The sequence below is a fragment of the Galleria mellonella genome, unplaced genomic scaffold, assembly GCF_026898425.1.
Source record: "Galleria mellonella isolate WM207_F2 unplaced genomic scaffold, CSIRO_AGI_GalMel_v1 utg855, whole genome shotgun sequence".
Lineage (NCBI taxonomy): Eukaryota > Metazoa > Arthropoda > Insecta > Lepidoptera > Pyralidae > Galleria > Galleria mellonella.
This window is the reverse complement of record NW_026442164.1, coordinates 3,183-21,478: the sequence shown is the minus strand read 5'-3', so window position 1 is coordinate 21,478 and position 18,296 is coordinate 3,183. Positions and strand designations below refer to the sequence as shown.

The 18,296-nt window shown below is 36.1% G+C and overlaps 1 protein-coding gene across 5 annotated transcripts in view; it reads right to left on the bottom strand.

The window, feature by feature from the left end:
* Window positions 1-11,394, bottom strand: part of LOC113516605 (rho guanine nucleotide exchange factor 17) — a 97,782-nt gene extending 86,388 nt beyond the window's left edge. For 2 of the 5 annotated variants that reach the window (XM_052902009.1, XM_052902007.1), the window contains exon 1: window positions 10,941-11,394. The gene's annotated coding sequence lies outside the window, so the exon portion shown is untranslated. The remainder of the gene's footprint in view (window positions 1-10,940) is intronic. The other 3 variants (XM_052902008.1, XM_052902010.1, XM_052902011.1) reach the window with 2 other exon arrangements.
* Between the last annotated feature and the right edge of the window lie 6,902 nt (window positions 11,395-18,296).

Sequence of the window (18,296 nt, the reverse complement as noted above, 5' to 3'; positions counted from 1 at the left end):
ATTGCTCCTTTATTCTAATAGATTGACGCTTTACGCCCAGATCACACCAGCGAGAAGTCTAGTATTTAATTGAGTGAGTGCATTCTTCCATGTTATTTTTATTATAACAAGGCAAAAGAAAAATATTGTAATGTGCCCGCGCTGCCTTTGTCCTTCGCGCGTTATGACCAGTCACAGTTCGACATTGTAGTTCTAAGATAACATATCGTATAGCAGTTCTTTGTTATCGTCAAACATTTCATAACAGACGAAGCGATTACAATTTTGGAAACATTACTCTCTCTCAACCACGGTGTGGTCCACGTATAGAATAGGTCACCCCTTCCTTTATCTTAGGTGTCATAAAAGGCGACTAAGGAAACTGAATAGTCAAGGGATGGGCAGCAGCGTCCCAGCAGCAGCAGGCACGCCAACAATAGAATAATATATAACAAAATCTACTATTTCCATTTTAGTAATGGAAATAATAGATTTTGTTTTATATTACATCTAAGCAATGCACTTAAAGTATTTTATTAGTAGAATATGTTGCCGTGAAGAAATAAAAATGTCTTATATTGATACGGTCACTGTACTCGTCAATGAAACTGATTTGGTTTTACATGTGATGCGAACTGCGAAGCGCAACTTTGCATTATTTAACATTGTATGTTTTTGATGCGATTATACAATCCCGATCTAGTAAGCTTTTGGTTTTCTTTTTCCAATCAGATGTACCTTGAAGTCGTAAAGATTTAGACTACCTATGACATATGTGCTTCTCGATTATCAATGAACCAGTATGCATTTGTAAACTTTTCGATGAAATATAATTGAATGAACAGTCCAGATAAAGAAAGGTTTGGGAACCGAATACAAAACGCTCGGTCGATGCGCGCTCAGCTTAGGCTCAGGCTAAGGTAACGTGCAGTGCGCGGCCTCCGCGAGTTAAATGAACTTACAAACTTGACCTTTCGAATCGTCGTCGGAACCACCACCGCATCACTGCTACACGCAGTTATTTATTGACGCCTCGCGCGCACGCCGAGCCGGATAAAGGACTATACTTCGCGTACTTTTTGTAAAACTTAACTTACTTAAAACAGATCATAACCGCGACTTGCGCAGACGAGGGACCATTTTTTTTTTGAACCGTCTCAAATAATATATATATATATTATATATATAATAAAATTTACTCCATTCGCTTTATGTTTGTATGTTGTATACGACAAAAGAGAATATTACAATTCTCTCAAACTCATGGTAGATCTCGAGCGATACAAATTCAAAAACCTTTACAGATCACGTTATGCCGGTTGCAAGTTCTATGCTCTTATATAACACGTAACATTCATCAGTAATATAACTACGTCCATCTGTAATAGTCTAGACATTTTCCACGAATACATTTAATTTATATTAGTTGCGTACTATCCCAGAGTGTTGTCTATCCATTACCTATTTAAGTTTAGAGGACACTATACTGTTCAGTTCAGTTCAAGAATCTGTTTCCGCCTACAAGAACTGGCATAGAAGGTCTTTACTGATGCAGAACCTAGGCGAAGCCGCAATTTGCAGACCTTATCAGAGAGGATGAGGGTGATACGCTACCAGTATTGAAATTAATATTCTATAATTTAAATATACGCACTGATAGTAACAAATAAAATATTTAAAATTTTTTTTACTGCTCTCTGATACAAACAAAAATATAATAACATGCAGTCCCATCAAAATCTAAAAGTGTGCAAAACATCCACCTTCCGTCTATTAAGATATATACAATTAATTTAAAAATTAATGTTTTAATTAATTCACTAACAGAATAATAAAATCATATATTATTTTTGGCAATAAAAAGGCGGTCTTTATAATAACTTTATTAGCAATAGCGAAATGGTGGGAAAAAAATGTGTTAGTTGTGTACAGCAACGAGTACTTAGCGATGAGGATACATCATGCTTATACAGCGCCGGCTTCAAAGCAAATAAATGATCGCTATTGTTTATAAGACAAAGCAGTTAAACGAGCGTCATCAACAATAAACCACAGTGACGTGCACTACCATACAGTACAGCATCAGGTACTTTGAACGTGGAATTATAAAAAAAATACGATTTAAAAGAGTATGTAAACAGGTCTAATTGTATAAAGAATATTTCTATTCTATTCTCCAACAGACGGACAAAAATTTTTTTTTTTTTTACTTTTCGTTTTTGATTTGATAGCCGCGCCATAATAATGTTATACTTTATTATTATTATTATTATTTTATTAAGAATGAATTTTACAGTCCTGTAATGTTAATTTTGGTAAACAATGTTATTTGTATGTGGCATATACTTATTGTTATATGTTTATGTCAGGCAATGTCATCATCAATCATGCCGTTTACAATCCTAATTTCAAAATGAATATGTTTCATCATAAGCACTAACACCTGGTTACTAACTATGAATTGTATGAATCTTTGAATTACTTATATATGCAATATTGATACGTGAGATATAATGTTCCTCATTAATATAATGTTCATAATTTAAGCAGACAGACCCGCGGGATACAACTAGTTGAAAATAGCAGACCACTTGAAGGTGCCGTCAGTGAATATGTAACAGGTCGTGAGTGGTGAGCAGCGGTGTGTGCGACGCGCATTACATATTCCCATACATATGTATACAGATACGCTAATAACAAGTCGTTTCTCTTAATGGCTTTATAAACTCCACATGTATCATTTTTTTTTTTTTTGCCAATACATTTAAAATAGCGTCACATTAAGCTTTCATGTAAATCATTAGCTGCGAATGTGTGTGCCCACACGGGTCGGTGTTTGGACGGTTTGATTTATACTTATTATTGATTTAAATGAGGCTTAATTGAATAACACCTTATTTAAAATTCCGTCCAATATAAACCTTGGCCATTTATACTTTTTTTTTATTATTTTATACACTAGAGGAAAAAATTAAGGGATCAAAAAACAAAATTCCAAATTTTTTAAGGTTTTTTAGGTTAGGTGTATTACCCTTAAAAATGGTCGTATTGGAATTAAAAAAAAAGGATTATAAAGCTCAAAGTTTCTAGTTTAGAGATATTATGTTAAAAAAAATTTTTAAGCAACGTGTTTCATTCAATCCTAATGAATACCGAAACAAAACATTTTTCAAAATTTATTCGGTTCTTTTTTTTTTGTTTACGAACTTGGGAATTTTTTTTCCAATTTAACCACTATATGGATCGGATAGCTTTGTCATTCAGCTTTAATTTGCTTTTTGCAAAGTTCGATACGACTACTTCTTACAGAGATATCGAACTTTGAATGAAAAAGGATCTTTTTGTCTTTAACCATAAATATCTCAGCAACCGCTGATCACACAAGGGTTTTGAAATCTTGAATAAATTTCCGACAAAATTCAGCTATGGTGTTTTGAAAAAAAAAATTCTTTACGTTAATTTGAAAATACAAAAAAAAGGGCTTTTGAGATCATCAGGTGCTAAGTTGGAAATACCAAGAAAACGAGTAATGTTAAGTATGCCTTTTACAGTTCAATATGCCCACAAAAATCCCACAAAGTTTCGATTCAATCCATCGAGCCGTTTGTTTGTTTTATTCGTTCAAATTTTTGAAAAAGTTAAAGGATCACGATTTTGACTTTAAATGATCATAATCTTTAACAAAATGCAAAAAAAAAATGTTTTACTAATTTTTTTATGCATTTTAATTAACAAAAATGTTTAAATTTATGGAATAAAAAAAAATTAAAAAAATCTATACCTTCATACATACATACATACCTTCCTACGTACGAATATACCAACCGACAACTACTAGTACATTCTTGCTGACAACATAGGAAATGAAATGAATTTATTTTGCTAGAATGCAGGTAATTTTAGATGATATAGGTTTATATTTCCCGTGTACATTCTGCCTCTATGTCGGCGTGCAAATTTTTAACAATATAATAAATTTATATATTTATATATATATATATATATATATATATATATATATATATATATATATATATATATATATATATATATATCTACATTATATTTCCTTTCCTTAGTCATACAATATATTATTATTATTTATTACAGTAAACTGAAAAAACAAAAGCCTGTACAATAGTTGTCCAAATTAATAAAATATTTTAACAACTGTATCTCTAGTGTAGGTTGTGAAGTGCATTTGTTTTTTTAGCGAAATATTCATTAATGGTATAAAACCCATTACATAACAGCCAATTTTTAAGTTTACGTTTAAACACTGTATGAGCTGTTCCTTCTCTAATGTTATTTGGTAGATGAAAACAGTTTGTTTCAATATTCAGGCCCAAAACGTATTATTAAACGAAACCTGTGCAGGTGATGCCTTAGTCTGTCTTTGTGTTATGTCATCACGGTCCTCTCTTCATAAATCACGCAGTCGTCTGATTAAAAGATCATCATCAGGGAATTATTTGGCCACTGCACTTTATGATGTAATATGAATATATCTTCCTTGGTGTCGTAAAAGTAGACTAAAGGAACTTAATGGTCGATGAATGGACACCAGAACATCACTAAAAGCCAAACTGTGGCTGCCAACCCGCTTGCCAAGCGTGGCAACTACTGGCAAAATCCTCCAATGGTTGACTGTTATAAGGAACGGCCCCGTTCCTTATAACAGTCTATGGGAGGCCTATGTTCAGCAGTGGACAGATAACAGCTGACATGATGATGATGATGATGGGCGTGCAAAATAAGTAATATTCGGTAAACACTACAATTTTTTGTTTTGGTTGCCTTGAGACGTAAGTTTTGCAAAAAAGGTGTTGTTCACAGCCTTGTAGAAGACTGGCGCCAATGATTGCTAGCTTTTCATAATATGCGCTGAGTGAGCGCGCCGCGACCACTTGCGCACGGCACGACTGCAGTCTGCTGAATTGTTACCACGCAGGTATTCAAATACAAAAGTATTCATATATTGTCGCTACATTACTTTCAATGCTTATCGTGCTTTATATCCATAAACCGTTGACTGTTTGTTCTCTGTTCTGTTCTAACTGTGATTAATACAATATAGATACATAGTTATTATACTCCCCTTCAATGCGAAGGGGAGTCAAGTCGTCAATCAAGCCGTGTCCACCTCAGGATTGTCTGGTACCCATCCCAGGATTAGAAGCGGAACTTTCAGCTTTAGGCAAAGACATGTCGAAGTCATGAGTTTTCTTTAGAGAGCCCCCCCCCCCCACTCCATGGAAAATAATCTTAAATACGCCAGTGCTAGTTATCTACGGTTGACCATGAGTGATCTCAACTATTTTCTATGTAATTTTGTTGTAAACGATATTTTTATTTTTTTTTATTTTTGTTGTGTTTGTATTTTATATTATGATTTATTGTATTTATCAACCGTTCAGTTATCAACTGCACAACTAAATGTTACTTATCACTTAAGTACTTTTTCTATTTATACCTATTGTCCTATCGGGCATTTGTATTTGTCCGATACGAGATTATCTTTATTCCTTATTACAACATTGCCAGACGATTTTTTTTTATTTAATTTCAAATTGAATGTTTTTTATTTTCAAAATGATAAAAGTGATATGTATATGTGATTTGTGTATATTATGTGATTGACTTTTGACTTGTGTTCCATTTTCCACAATCTATTATATTACGTAACCGCCACTACAATCTTCCATTAGCATCACCTCTCTCCTAGCTGACCTTTACCACATCGTACTGCTTTCATTGGTATATTGCATACAACTACTCATACTCGTATAATATATACGCTTCATAAAAATTAAAAAAAATACACACAATTTTCTGATTTCAATAGTTTTTTCTTGCATTTCTTAAACATTTCTCCTAGAGGCAAATTTACCTCGCACAAAATACTCAGCTTAGCAACTACTTTAGTATGAGTACTTATTTATAATTACAAACAGTTGGAAGTTATTTTTTTTTTACATGGTACCAGCAAAATATCAGCGCTGCAGATAATTTATTTATTTATTTATAAAAGACACACCAACAATATGCTCACAATAATTAAGTAGACAATATACAATGTTATTAGTAAGTACAAGAGAAAAACTACTATTACAAAATGCTTAAATCTAAGTTTGAACAAAAAAATCTTACTCCTCACTACCAAGCTTAAGGCTATATGAACATATCAATTAAAGGTGTATACAGCTCTCACAGATAAGCTTCAATGTACACTAACTAACAATTATACAATTAGAAAGACCTAACTACCAATCCATATTATTAATAAGTCTAGTAAACTGCACAAAAGAATTACCAAAGATGTCGATATCATGGTCAACGTTTACGGCTTTATTATACGATGATAACATTCTGTTGAGGGGAGAATTGGATCCTAAGTTAACTATTTTAGCAGATCTAATATTGAAATTACGTGGTACTATCAAGCGTATATCCTTAAGAACATCAGGCATCAAAATAAGGCCATTTAAAATCTTGAATAACATTATAGGATCTATAATCTTTCTACGCTGACTCAGTAACTTCATCCCGAAGAATTCCAGACGATCAGTATAAGATGCAGTTATTGGACATAATTTATCTTTATAAGCCAAGTAACGTGTGAAACTTCTTTGCACTCTCTCAATACGATCGATATGACATTGATATTGGGGATTCCATATCAGAGAAGCATATTCAAGTGTACTGTGGACGTATGCGTTATAGAGTATTTTTAATGTCCTAACACCTCTAAATTCTTTACAAGTTCGTTTAAGAAATCCGAGCATTTTATTGGCTTTCTTAACTATATTATCAATATGTCCATTAAGTGATAGTTTTGAATCCAGTATCACTCCCAAGTCTCTTACATTAGCCACCTCCTCAATGCACTCATTCAATAATTTATATTTTGTGGGTATTATATTAACATTTCGAGTAAATTTTATATGATAACATTTAGAAAAATTCAGAACCATAATATTAGCATCACACCACTCTTGTACCGATTGAAGGTCTTGTTGTAAAAGATCAGAGTCCTCTGACACTGATATGGACTTATATAATTTAAGATCATCGGCGAAAAGGGAGAATTTACTATATTTTATAACCTCGACGATGTCATTTACAAAGACCAGGAACAAAATCGAACCCAAATGTGATCCTTGGGGTACTCCTGATACGGATTTGTAAGGAAGAGATGTAAAAAAGCCTTTGACTACGACTCTCAACTCTCTATTGTCTAAGTAGGACTCAAACCAACGAAGTAATAATCCGCAGCTAAAAGCGGAGTTAGTAACCTTTTCACCGGTGCGACACATAAAACCATCTTTAAATTTTTATTTTGGTTATAAATTATAAATCATGTGCTTGTGAATAAAAAAAAATCTATCTATCTATCTACATATGAGTGTCGCGTGCTGCGAATACTTTAATATGTTCTAGCACAGATACTAGTAGGCACGAGTTATATCATCGCGCACATTATAACAGAAGGTTATTTGGTGGTGGTGGCATCCTTATCTTCAGCGATGTTATTGAAGTACAACGAACGGTCACAATGACCGCGAGCTACTTCACGCATTGTTGTTAAGTTAAAAAAAAATAACTCAACCTCAGTCCTCAGGAATAGCATCGTATGAAGGGTATCATGGGCAATACAATATACTCTGTTATGCCCATGGTACTGTTCATGTTACCACTTTCCATCAGATGGGCCGTAAGCTTGTTTGTCATTCTAAGTTGCAAAAAAAGACAGTGAGCAGAGTTCAATGTCCATAACATTATTATAGCCATTAAACATTTCACAAGTATGCGCGCAAGCGATGCGGTCCTACAAGGTTGTGCGAAATTCTGCAAAATGCTACAAACATGGTCAGCGCCACCTCCAAGTCAACTGACACCACATATCTAAAGTAAATATTTATTCCAGTGCGAAATTATCATTTGTGTGTATTTAACAGTACAACGCAACGGCGGCGCGGCGGCGGGCCAGTGTCAAAGCAGAGTCAATATTGGGAGCTCTTCACCTACAGCGGTCCCGGAAAATGCTTTCCTTGCATTTTATTTGTCATTTCAGCAATAACCTCATACAATTAACTAATAAAGATAACAACAAGAGATACAATTTAGAACACATGGCCCTGAATACTTTTTACCATGACTAATTATTTGAGGAAGACAAATGAATTATATGGTATTAATGAAGAATTATTGGTCTTCCATAGAGTTTTGAAGTCTCATTCATTTCAACGAATATTTAAAAAAAAAATACAGTAGAAAAATTTAAACGGTCTTTAAAAATCTTATTCAGTGTTAAAAATCTTGAATTTAGTATGGAAGGTCAAGAATAACTTACTAGTGTCTACAGTATTAAGTAAATAAGTTTTATAAAAACACCAACTTAAAATGTAATAGCATATTTTTGGGATTTGTAGATATATCCGAAAGAACACGTAGTGAGTTTACTAGAGGAAAACTTTGTACAAAAGTCGTTTGCTTTGGTACCTCTGTCCCATTCGTGTTTCTACCTTGAAGCAGTTGTGTTCGCATGGCTGTGTTTCGGGTTGAAGGGTGGGATATGGCAGTGAATTTATACGGTAGAGAGCAATAACATCTGAGTCCTCAGGAGACAGTATACTCTGCTATATCCATAATACTGCTCATGTCTATAAGCCACGGTTACCACTTTCCATCAGGTGAGTCGTCAGCTTGTTTGCCATTCTAAGTTGCATAAATGAAGTAAATTTGTATTGCAAAAATAAGGGCACCGACTAGAGGTCTTCCATTGATGATCGTTAGTAGAACAATACAATGAAAAATGTGTTAACATATCATCCTTGCAATAGGACTGTTTCTATAGCAATCTATTGAATAGATTTGGTTTGTCTTTAAATAAGTAAGCAGATAATATTTGAACACTTCCTCTCCGAGTAAGTTGCACTTATATTCTAAAATTTAATTTATTGAACTTTGCCATCTTGGTGCGAGTATGTCTAGAGGTTTTCCATTGATGATCGTTAGTAGAACAATACAATGAAAAATGTGTTAACATATCATCCTTGCAATAGGACTGTTTCTATAGCAATCTATTGAATAGATTTGGTTTGTCTTTAAATAAGTAAGCAGATAATATTTGAACACTTCCTCTCCGAGTAAGTTGCACTTATATTCTAAAATTTAATTTATTGAACTTTGCCATCTTGGTGCGAGTATGTACACAATCAACAAAAACTTGTACTTGTAGGTGAGTAATAAGTCGAGACATTTCCATGACATGGCGTGTTTCATATTACACCTTTATCAACATGCAAGATATTATCTTAAATACTTGTAATGGCTTATAATTTATTCGGTGTACAGCTAGTAAAAAGTGGTCGCATTTCGCGACGCTCGCGCGCCTCGCTCTATGATCGGAACTAATGAGCGCTTTTTTTTTTCTCAGACATGTATATTATATCCAAAGTGTAAACTATAATAGTATAGACTAATCTACATAAAACAAGCAGAGCTAATGACTGCGCTGTATTAAACATGTGAATTGGTCAAATGCTACGTAACAAGTAAATTTTGTGCAAATCATTCTACAAAACAAATAAAACTGGAAAAATAGTCGCATGTGTTTATAAAAAATAATATATTCGTAGGTCGATAAGAGGTATTCAGTATTACATTTTTGTTTATACATCATCTAGAATTACGAAATATATATATGTAAAGTAAAATATTTATTTAGTCTTGAGACTGGCTCACAGGCAGGTTGATACTCCTCTCTGCTAGCATGAATATGATCATTAATTCGAAAATGTCACTGTCAGCATACGTTAACTGCTTGTAATTATTTGGACAGGCTGGACCGCTCCCTCATATCGGTGAAGTGAGGCGACGATTTCACCATATCCATTGACATGATACATCAAGTATAGATTTTTTTTTTGTAATAAAATTTCTGAATATGATTTAATTACATATTAACCTGCTTAAATTTCACATAGGTTTGCTTAAATTAAATCTAGACTATAATTTGATGTAATCAGTGATTAAACCTTGTGCTATCTGTGTTGAAGTTAGCGAGTATCCTTTGAATCTGTCAATACCTTTGTGAACATTAGGTGACAAAATAATTTACGAGTTTGCTAACAATTTCTCTCTTATATACATTTATTTATTTATTTCTGTGGTACATCAACAGATTACAAACAATACTTTTAACTATGCATCTGTCAGTTATATACTTTTTTTTTTTTAAACAACATTATTTTTAAACTCGATCTCTCTACCTGGCCTTATTCCATTATTATATTATTATTATATTATTATATAGGGGTCGACTCTCTTCTTCAACCTTCGCCAGATACATCTCTCCTGGGTCATCAAGTAGTTTGCTTGAATCCGCTTCAGGTTACTGTTGTAATGAACTGCCAAGTCTTCCTTGCCTTTTCGGACGGGGATCAAGGATTAAAACTTCCTTATTCATGTGGTTCCGTAGTTGTCTCATAATGTGACCATGCCACCTCAGCCGTGTGGATCTTAAAGCTACTATAAATATAGTTTTTTTTCTCATTTTGTGTAGTAGGGCATCTCCTCCTGCCCATCTCAACATCTTCATCTGAGCTATGTTGGGACCCTATTCATGGAAAAGCATTCAGTTCCTTATATAAGGACGAGGTAGACTTCACGCAAACAAGTATTCATTTCAGTTCTGTCATCACAGCAACGTGGTGCAATGCACGCTATATTGCTAGCCATAGCGCTATGAGGCCCCATTACTCACAGTCCCCTTCCACCTTGAGGAGCCTTAATTAGAGCACACCTCTCTTCAATTCAGGAGTACTTATACCTAACTACTTACGTTGTAAGCCATTTACCAATACCACCGCTTCAATCACAATCAATGAATGAAGCAAAGGTAATAAAGTGAACTAGTTTCTTTTTTTTTTTTTTTTTTTTTTTTTATATTTACTTACCAGTCTTTTAATATGAATGTTATCCCACAACAATCTCGAGGAGCGATCGCCTGAGCGGCCGAGCGCTGCGCTCCGTAGTATCGCAAAGGCGACTTCACGCGTACAGAACTGTATCACAAGCTTTACTTCACTTACACACGATGCAAAAGTTGCAACGCGAAAAAAACATCGCGAAGCAGACGGCGCACAAAAGTATAGCTGTCACACAAACATAGTGCGATTCACCACTCGCTACTGTATTCCAATGAGATGATGTTGAAAATACTTATTGGAATCGGTCTCAATTGTCAGAAATAAAGTGTAATGGCACTCGGTGGTGCGCCGGCGTTGGAAATATCGGCAGGCGCGACGGCGACGCGGCGGATGCATGCGCGGGCGCAGACCGAGCTAAAACTGATCCGACCGGTGTGAAGTGGTGGCGCACGCACTGCGGCCGCGATCGTGACCGGCCACCGCCCGCGCCGCCCGCGCCCCCCGCGCCCCCCGCGGCCCCCACGGCCCCCGCGCACTCCGCGCGCCTACCGCCGGCCGCAGCGCGCCCGCAGCGCGGCTCACTTCGCGCCTCTCTCTCTGCCTCTGCTTACGATGCCTACACTACACTACACAGTACAGGTAAGTACATATAACTTACGTCACGACAAGCATTACATTATAGCATAGCTTAAGAAATTATAACTCGAGCACAAAACGAACATTAATTCGAATGAAATTTAACGAAAAGAACGCAGAGCACAGAACGACGTCTACATCCAAGTAGGCTTAATAATAATTATGTTTGTTTCGGACTTTCTTAGTCCGTTAAATATTTACAAGTAACAATATTCTTAAAACTAATATTAATAAATTTACACACACATATACAGTGAACGCTCTATATAAGCAACTCATTTGATTAAATTTCAATAAAAGGAAAAGTTACTTATAGCACTATATGGGAAAAAGGAGTATAAAAATTTATAAATATTAAATAAATAATATATATATATATATATATATATATATATATATATATATATATATATATATATATATATATATATATATTATTTTGTAGAATAGATCATTACAAAAGTAAGAGTAGAACTCTTGACGATCATAGGTATCTTATCAGGTTCAGATATATGATTTTATAAAAAAAAAAAAATAAAAAACTATTCAATATTTCGTTCCGTCTTAATTAGCTTTGTGTAAAAGTTGAAATTTTCTTTTATATAGAATAACTTGCAGGAATTTAGCCGGCTTAATAGCCTCTAAAAATTAGGTCAGGGTTGCTACCTGCTCTTTAGATCAACATTATTTTAGATTCAATAGTTGTAGTACATAATTAGATAGAATCGATTTTATCCACAACTTGCGCGGGCGATGCTTTGTACATCCATCAAAAGTAGCTTATGTATTGATCCAGACTATAAACTACCTGTGTGCCAAATTTTATTAAAATATTTTTTTTTTTTTTTTTTTATTTTTTTTTTTTTTTTTTTTTTTTTTTTTTTTTTTTTTTTTTTTTTTTTTTTTTTTTTTTTTTTTTTTTTTTTTATTTTTATTTTTTTTTTTTTATGACTAAGCATTGAAATATACATACCGCTTCAATATTTTTTTTTTTTTAGAATAGAATAGAAACATTTATTGCCATACAATTACAATATCAAATATAAATAACATATACAAAAGTGTCCCATACTAGGCAAAAGGAACCGGCTCAGCTTATGCTGTGAGTGTCCCAACGCAATGTGAACAGCTGCACAGCGCTGGTTTTCAGCCAGTCACTCTCTTAACAAAACAACCAAAGTGCAGGGTACCACTGTAAATTACTTCTTACAAAAATTATTTCTCAATACTAATTAAAAAAAAAAAAAGAAAGAAGTTTTTATTTGTATACAGATCGTTCCAAATTTTAGCCGCGAAGAACTTAAAGCTTCCTCTGTTTGTCGACTTCCTATGTGTAGGTAATGATAACCCGCTGCCACTCTTGCTACGTGTATTAAGAGGATGTAAATCTCTCATCCAGGTGAGTTTGTTATATAGATACTCTGGTTGCAAGGCATGGCACGGCACGGCACTCCAGGCATGCAAGATGTTTTTTTTTTTTTTTTTTTTTTTTTTTTTATTTTTTTTTTTATTATTTAAATTCGTGTTCGCCTCGGAATATTGTAGCAGAAACGTTGCACAAACGCATGCGTTTTGAACCCGTTGCACGGAGTGAGCGGTTCGCGCTAGAAGTCTAGGCCCATACACTGTGTCACAGTAGTTGAAATGTGACAAAACCAGTGTTTCTACAAGTGTCACTCTTACTTTTTTTTCTGACAGGCAGTCCCTCAACCCATAAAGCACTTTCAGTTTATAAAAAGCATATTTTTTTTTTTTTTTTTTTTTTTTTTATTTTCATATTTACATGTTCCTCGTACCGCAAAGCGCTATCCATCATGAGCCCAAGATTCTTTACAATACTCACTCTTTCCACTGGTTGGCTATCTATCACAATATTAGGATTGTGTTTTACCACCAAGTCACACTGGTGTCGGGGACCCAGCACTATATATTGCTATTACTTAGGATTCAAAATCAGATTGTTTGTTACACGCCGCCCACTTAAATAATTTTATCAAGGTCCTTGTTAATTAGTTCGATGGCCTTGTCAATGTCATTTGCAAAAAATGAGAAGTACAACTGTGTGTCATCACCATATAAATGTACCTTACAGTTTTCCACTTGTTTGTGCAAATCTGCAGTGTACAATATGAACAATAACGGACTGATGATAGAGCCTTGAGGCGTCCCTCTGTCGATTTTTTTTTTTTTTTTTTTTTTTTTTTTTTTATTTTTGACTGTGCATCTTCCCCTTGCGCTCCCTCTATTATTACATATTGTTTACAATTTTTCAGATACGACTTAAACCACGCCAAAGTACCTGTGGAAATACCGTAGTAAGACATTTTTAACAGTAACAACTCTGTATTTAAACAGTCAATGCCCTGGTGAAGTCTAGTAATACTAAAACAGTACACAAGCCCGCGTCAGTTGCTGTAATTATGTCATCAGTGACATGCGCTAATGCTGTATCTGTTCCGCATCCATTTCGAAAACCCGATTGTATAATAGGCAGTATTTTTTTTTTTTTTTTTTTTTTTTTTTTTTTTTCATTTTCTAAATAATTGGTCAGTTGCGTACGCACTGCACTTTCAATAATTTTGAACATGACCGGGAGAATACTAATAGAGCGTAGATCTTTGCAATCCTCTATTGTTTTGCCTTTCGGTAACGGTCTAATCTTTGTTAATTTCCACTGATCAGGAAATTTTTTTTTTTTTTTTTTTTTTTTTTTTTTTTTTTTTTTTTTTTTTTTTTTATCGAGGTGTTTATGATAGTAGTTATTACCGGAAGGATATTTGGCAAAGTCATACGCAGCATTCCCGCCGTGATGTTATCGAAACCCGCTGCTTGTGTCTTAATGCCATTCAATATTTTTTTTTTTTTTTTTTTTTTTTTTTTTTTTTTTTTTTTTTTTTTTTTATTTAAAACCTCACTTTCGCTAATTTCTTTCAGATTAAATACAGCGTCGTCACTATTCTTATTATTACTGAAATATTGGTACGTATTAACATCAAGCACTGAACTTCCTGGCGTATTAAAAAAAAAAATAGTCATTAATATCATCCGGGTTTCTCAGGTTTATAGGTAAGTCAGGCACACTTGTATTTCATAGAGATGAATTGCGTTTTATGTAGGTCCACAATTTTTTTTTTTTTTTTTTTTTTTTTTTTTTTTTTTTTTTTTTTTTTTTTTTTCCTTTTAATCTTTATTTTAAAGTTAAAACAAGTTGCTCAAATTGTGTTGAGACAGTACCGTCAGGAGTGTTTGCGCTGAATTGCTGCTGGTGGTCATCATATCGATGTTAAAGTCACTTAGAATTACAAGATGGTCACAATATGAAAATGTGCTTACCGAGTCGCTCAGTGCATCCACCGCCTTCAGTACCGAGGTCGCCTGTTCTGTATATAGTTCCTATGGCGATTCGTATCCCACCGGGTAAAGAGACCTCCAGCCACGTCTGTTCCAATTTCGACAGTGGATGCGAACGCATCTGTAAACGGAGGTCCCGTCGTATATAAAAGCCCACTCCTCCTCCTCTCTTGCTATTTGGCCGAGGTGTATGTTTAAATATGTATCCCGATATAACCGGCGCTCCAGATGTCTCTCTATTTGTTATCCAAGTTTCATTTAATGCTAATATATCCGGACTATACCTCTCCACAGAGTATATCAGTTCATCCTTACCGGTATTAAGTGACCTTACATTCAGGCGTCCCAGTATTAAACATTTTCGTTTATCCATCTTCAATAATAAGTGTATAAACTCTATTTATAACTTCACTGTAATTAAGTATGTGATCCTCAACTCAACAAATTATGTGGAAAATAGCGCGAAGAAAAAGCGAACACACCAACCTTTAAAGTCGCCGACTCGCCCAATCCGGCGTCAGAATATTAGCCGTCGGTAAGCGAGATCTCTAAAGAGACGTCGCATACCGCCGTTGCCCGGGGTGCACCGTCCCCAACCATAGTCAGCCACCGTTCCCGCCGGGCGAATCCACCAGGACAAGTAACCATTAGGTAATGATTAGCACGTGCGTTGCTAAGTACCTATATGACTCCCTCTGTAGCAAAGCGTACATTTGCTGCCATATCTTGTGATGTATGGTTGCTGAGGCTGTCATGAAACAGGAACGGGTGTAGCAGTAGGACTTGTACTCGTCGTATTTGAAACTGTGTAGTCTTCTGAGTCTTCGTAGATGTAGGCGGGCTTGAGACAATCTAATGATACAACGGTCGTGCGTAACGGTATCTTGTAATACTTGTCATAGTGCCGTAGTATTTCGTAAGGGCTATATGAGTCTGGTCAAGCCTAATCACAAACAGTCCACGGGCATTTTCAAACTACTACACATTTACACCTACTTTATTACGCAATAGATGGTAAAACTAATAATTATAATAATTTACACCTATTCCACAATAGATGGCGCCCATAACAACAATTTACACTTCCACATATTCCACAGCAGATGGCGCCCTAAATCGACAATACAGCAGATGGCGCCCTAAAACTACAATACAGCTATTACACAATAGATGGCGAGACAAACAATCTAAAAGGCGATATCGAGATTTCTCTCACGTTCAACATATTCCCGATAGACCATCCACTACCTACGGTTTAGGTTAGGTTAGGTTAGGTTAGGTTTTTTTTTTTTTTTTTTTTTTTTTTTTTTTTTTTTTTTTTTTTTTTTTTTTTTTTTTTATTTTCATTGGTTCGCAGTGGTATGATATTCTAACATATGCGGTGATGTTCGCTAATTTGTCATCTATGTGTTTGCGCTGATGTCGACGGAAGGGAGAGCTTCCGCTATTAGATACGTGAGCTTCTCCCACCGTGGACGTTTGCTAATGAATGTGACATGGTTCCCACATAGGCCCCTGCGGCAGCGGGAATGGCAGACGCGATTTGATACGGCTATCCATACCCCACATCCGCAGGATCACTCGAATGTCAATGGGGGAACAAGGTGAATTGATGATGATGAATTGACAAATATACAATGGAATGGAGGTGAGGTGAGTGTGATAGATGTACTAGTGAGAGGTGAAGACTTGTGAAGGTGAGGTGATATTAATATGGACGCAAGTAGTCTGTCATGATCTTAGTTGGCCGTTGAAAGCTTTAAGATTGGTGATGATGTGTTTCGCAAAAGTGTCGAATGAACTGATGGCCGATTCGTGTTTTAACAACTCTAATATGTTAAATGGGGACAATCTCAGATTGTTGCAAAGCAAGACATGATTTAGTCTCTTCGAGCTAAATCTAGGGCAGTGTTCTAGAAGATGTTCAAAAGTCTGCGTAGTAGAATCATCACAGGGACAAGCGTCGTCAGCGGCTATATTGAAGCGATGCAAGTATTGCTTTGTATAGCCGTGTCCTGTTAATATTTGAGTAAGATGAAATGAAGTTTTGACTAGCTGTCTAAATCTGGTGATGTCAGTTAATTTGGGGAGAAGAGAAATCGTATGACGACCTTGAGATGAGCTCTCATATCTTGCTTGCCATATACGGTTGTGTTCAGCGCGGATGTTATGCTTAACAAAGGACATGGGATAAGAAGCATAGGATAAAGAGGAGTGTGAAGCGGCAGCGTGCTTGGCCGCAGAGTCAGCCGCCTCGTTCCCGTCTACGCCTATATGTCCCTTGACCCACACGAAGCTAAACGAACCGGATGTGCGCGAATGGATTTGTGCATGAGTTTGTGAAACCAAAGGATGCGTATTGCTTCGATCTTGCAATGCGGCGAGGGCCGCTTTGGAGTCGGTTAATATGGTGATGTGTGAATGTGAGTGGAACGAGTTAGCCCACGTGCAAGCTTTCAGGATGGCGAGAAGCTCGGCCTGAAAGACCGAGCAAGATCGATGGAGTTTAAACTTCTTAACAGCGATTCGCTTATTTAGAGAATATGCGACGAAAGCGGCCCCGGTGTCAGAATTCTCCAGCTTACTTCCATCTGTATAAATGGTGAGGGATGACTGTGAAGTGGTGAGAGAGGAATAAGGAAGCGAAGTGATGGAGACTCTGTCAGCAGGGTGGAGTAACTTATGAGGCGGGGTGGGACGCTCAAGAGACATATTACTGCGCAGAAGATGCGTAGATCCTGTGAGTCGGGTTTGCTCAAGGTGATGGACTTCGAGAACTTTAAGGTCCAAAGGAGTGAGTTCTGCTAACGCGATCGCTGCCGTAGTGGACACAGTCCTAAACGCCCTAATAATTCGAATCGCAAATCCTCGCTGCATACTCAACAGTCTCCTCTTGACACCTTTCTTAAGAGCCGCTTGCCCCCATACACCAGCAGCATAGGTGATGATCGGCTCGACGACATGCTGGTATATAGTTCTGACGTTTTCGGGATGGGCTCCCCAGGTGGGACGACAGAAGAGACAGAGTCTGTTGAATATGCGCGTGGCTTTGTCGATGATGAGCTGTACATGCCTATTAAATGACAGTTTTTCATCCAGTGTGACCCCGAGAAGCTTAAGCTCTCTCATGAAAGGGAGAGCGGTGTCTGCCATTCTGATGGTGGCTCCTTTGGCTTTAGGTGTGAAAGCAATAGCGTGCGTTTTTGAGGGGCTAAATATATTTACGCTATGTAAAAACTCAGTAATTTGGAGTAACGCGGTGTTGGTGAGCCTCTGTAAATCCTCGATTCTAAACCTGTGTACCACGAGGAGTACATCGTCGGCGAAAGCCTCTTGCTGACAACCTCGTGGTAGTTGGATATCGAGTAGCTCGTCTAAAATTATATTCCACATTAT